Genomic DNA, 3879 nt, shown 5'->3' with positions numbered 1-3879 from the left:
TGCAGGGACATCGACATAAAAATTAGGCGACCAAAATGTGAAAGAAACCAAAATCAACTTATTATCAAAGTAATGCGAGAAGAGGGAAGGTATGGGAAAAGAAGGAAAACATCACTTTGGGGAGGAAATGTTTCTAAAATATATAGCTCTATGATTTTTTGGACTTCATTTGTTCCAAAGATTAGGAAGATTATATTTCAAAAGTTCACAAAGGAGATACTTCTATTTTTTTGGAAAACTCTTTCTTAATTAATATCTTCAGAGAACTAAGAAGTACTTTTATAGGCTGACTGAATCTTAATAAAATTCTCTGAGAAATTCTGGCATCAGTCACAACAAACACCCTCTTGGAATTTAATTTCCTTTCCAGCATACGACTTACTACGGAAACTCATTTATGATACCACCACAACCAGTCAAAATCTGCCTGGAGGACAAAAACTTCAAAGCCCCACAAGAGAGCCTTATAGGATGGGATGGAAACTGGCCCCATACTCAGCCAAATCCTACACCTAACCGAGATTTCCCCACACCAAACTTTCCGGCTTGTACCGCCAGATTCCACTCTTCCATCTCCTACCCAGCCCTTAGCCCGCCCTGCCCTCCCACCTTACAATGTAGCTCTTCCAATGCCTCCTTCCAGCTAGAAATGCCCCCAAACTTGGTATCTTTCTCCCTGCCCAACAAAACGAATAAAAAGGAGACAGAGCACAAAATGGGCAAAGGGAAACTAGCCTTACCCATCTTCAACTTTCTATCAAAGACAGTCCTTTCCGGCCTCTGGTTTTGTTCTCCCTCCTTTTAGATGATGGCAGGGCCTGGAATATTCACCATGAGCAACGGCCACTGGGGTAGGAAGGCAAAAGCTGGAAGAATTATTCTTAAGTACAAAAATGTACCCTAAAAGCCTTTTCTCCCTTGAGGCCAATTCCTACTGGAAGACAATCAATCCCATTATCCCGAGTGCCTGTGGGCAAGGGGAGAGAAAGGGGTGAACGCCAACCTTCACTGAGCACCCACCACATATCTCATTTAATATAAGGCAGTGATCCTGATCTTACATATGAGGAGAACAGGCTCAGAGGGGCCGGGGGATGGGCTCAGGAGGTACACTGAGACCTACCGGACACCCAAGACTCACGGACTCAAGCGTCCAGTATCCCCAAGTGCTTACACTAAAATATTGCCTGGGCTAGAAAATACTTCACAGTTTACACATTGCTTTTCATATACATTATCTCACTTACTACCGCAACCCTGTAGGAGAGCTAAGAATTCCTTTTCCACTATTACAAAAAGGCTATCTGGCTTCAAAGACCATCAGCAAGTTGTGCAAGCCAGCTGTAACACTTAACAGTTGGTTTCCTCAGTGTCTGATAGGGTGGTAGGGACTCAAATAGTAACTGTTATTAGCATCATAATTTTCACTAATTTCATAGTCCTAAGGGAAAGTAAAATTTACACACACAGACGAGCACACATAGATACACTACAGACATTTTAAAGATTCAATCTAATTAGTTATGCCTTTACGTGTTGGGGGAGGATATAGTTTTCCCACTTCAAACTCAGAGATAACCACTAACTGCAGCTTCCAAGAAACTGACCAAAAAAGGATTACAGAAAATGATGTGGTCAAACCCAATATGGATTTTGAAAGCTAATGGAAGAGAACAAAAGGATAGGAGCATTTCAATTTGTGATAAAATACAAAAAAAAAAAAAAAAAAATCCTCCTCCCCTTCTAGCATCATGGCTTCATCGTTACTGTGCCGTCTGGCCTGGCCATGTCATCTCAACTCGGGGGTGCCCCTCGGCATCCAAACAAGAGAGCCAGCAGATGACCTGGAAGTTCTAGTCAGAGGCCGCCCAGGGGGTCTAGGGAGGAGTGGCCACATTATTACTTCAAGTTATTTTTAATGTGCTGCATCTAACGAACCGTTTGCCTATGAATTACACTCACTTGAAAGGAAACCAGGGAAGTTCAGAAATGCCAGATGCAACAGGAATCGGCTCACAACTTCTCAAGCCACAGGGAAAAAAACGACAGAGGTGTGGTGGTACAAGGATCCCAGGACCCGTCAGACAGAAGGAAATCTTTAGTACAATGGCAATGAGAGATCCTGGGGGTGTTCTTCGAGTAAGGCTGCACCAAGACCAAGCCAACCGAGCATCCACTCCAGACTTGAAGGTTAAAACGAAAGAAAAAATTCAGGCCTGCCGGTAGGATATACCTAATTTTTTCAAAGCACAATGAACAACTTTATAGTCAAGATTGCTAGACAGCCATGTATACTGATGGCCTGCACCACAACAGTATTCATGCTATAAATCTAGTACCAATTACTATTAGTTTTTTATTTTGTTTTGTTTTTTGCAATCTTTCTTGCATCTTATCTGTTGTTAAGTCCATCCTCATTTCCATAATTATCATCGGCTGATGTTGATGTCATGTGACTGATTAGTCTCACAAGGAAAAAGATTTCAGTCCCCCTCAGAAGCTGACTCTTGCCTCCACCAGATTATCTAGTTCTGTTTTTATACCCCATTTCAGAGAAATGGAAACTGAAGGGCCCATCCAAGGTCATCCTCCTTGCTCATGTATCTAGGACTAGAACTAGGGTTCAAAAGGCCCAAGGTGTGGGCCTCCAGCCCCATCGATGTCGCAAATGACCTGGCATACTTGTGTCCTGAATACAAAGTTTACTTGAAAAATGAAAAAAAGGCCAACATGAGTCATCGCTGTTGTCAAGGGGCACCACATAGGCTGTTCTAATAAAGCATCCAGCTTCTCCAGAACCACTTGTTTCTGCAAAACGAGCCTCAGCCAGGGAATAAAGGGCCATGTCTTATTCCCCTTCAGAATACCCAGGACCCTGTGAGCAGCTGTGCGGCTGGCCTTTGCGGACCTGCTGGCCCAGCCCAGGGAATCCCTGACATTTCCTATGCAGAGGGACTGGGGTGGGTGGGTGTGGGAGGAGGTCAGAGTTGTGCTTTCAGACAGCTCCCTGCGGCAGTCAGGATTTCATACAGTCCAGTCCTGCTCACCCTGGAACCCCTAACTAGCTCACCCACTCAGGGATCCCCTCCTCAACTTCCCCAGGACAAAAGCACTGCAGTGTGGGAGGTGAACCTGACGGATGGGGAGGGGCGGGACCTGACCCAAGCGGTGGAGGAAGCAACGCTCAGCTCCCTCTCGCACCCCTTACAGGAACTCCCCATCCGGTCTTCAGACGCCAGAGGTGACCCCAACTCTCCAAGCCTGACCCCTCTCTCGGGGTCTGCCCCAACGGAGGCGGAGAGCAAGCAAAACCCACTCCCCAGCGCTCTACCCCGCCACCGGCTCGCCTCCGGTCCCCAGCGCTCGCCCCCGGAGGGCCTCCCTCCTCACGCGCAGGGCCCCCCGGCCGGACACTTGCCCACTGCAGTCGGAGAGCCGGAGCGCACCCCCTTTCTCCCCGTCCGCGGAGGAGCCGCGTCTCCCGCCTTCCCAGACGGGGCCCTCCCGGCCGCCCCGCCTCCGGCCCGGGACCCCCCCCCCACCGCGTCCCTGCGTCCCCCGGGGTCCGCCCTGCACCCGCACTTCCCGCCCGGCCCATGCGGGCTAGCGGTCCGCCCCAACTTTTCCGGCCGCGGCCCCGTTCCCGCAGCGGCGGGGATTCCCGTCCCGAGCCGCGACTGGCGGGCGGGCTCGCGTCCCCTCGGCCCCCGCCCGCCCCGCCGGCACGAGTTGCGCTCGGGACCGGCTCGGCGCCCGGGCCTCGGCCGGCAACCCGGCGCGGAGGCGGAGCCGGCGTGGCGGGAACCGCGCTGTCCCGGCGCGGGCACCCCCGCCCGGTGCCCGGCGCCCGATCCCCGCGCCCGCCCGCCGCGCCGCGCC

At 50.7% G+C, this 3879-nt stretch overlaps 1 long non-coding RNA gene across 4 annotated transcripts in view; it reads right to left on the bottom strand.

Moving 5' to 3' along the window:
* The window catches only part of LOC118013448, a 71480-nt gene that overhangs the window by 66951 nt on the left and 650 nt on the right, over window positions 1-3879 (bottom strand). The window contains exons 1-2 of one of the 4 annotated variants that reach the window (XR_004680026.1): window positions 1963-3380; window positions 741-846 (exon numbers count right to left, since the gene is read on the bottom strand). The exons of 2 other annotated variants lie outside the window; for them this stretch is intronic. This is a non-coding gene — a long non-coding RNA (uncharacterized LOC118013448). Of the gene's footprint in view, window positions 1-740; window positions 950-1962; window positions 3381-3879 lie in introns of those variants that run through there. One more of the 4 variants, XR_004680023.1, reaches the window with a different exon arrangement.

This window comes from Mirounga leonina, unplaced genomic scaffold (genome assembly GCF_011800145.1).
Source record: "Mirounga leonina isolate KUSES-001 unplaced genomic scaffold, KU_Mleo_1.0 Mir_153, whole genome shotgun sequence".
Lineage (NCBI taxonomy): Eukaryota > Metazoa > Chordata > Mammalia > Carnivora > Phocidae > Mirounga > Mirounga leonina.
Note: the sequence above shows the minus strand (reverse complement) of the source record. Positions and strands in the feature narration are given on the sequence as shown.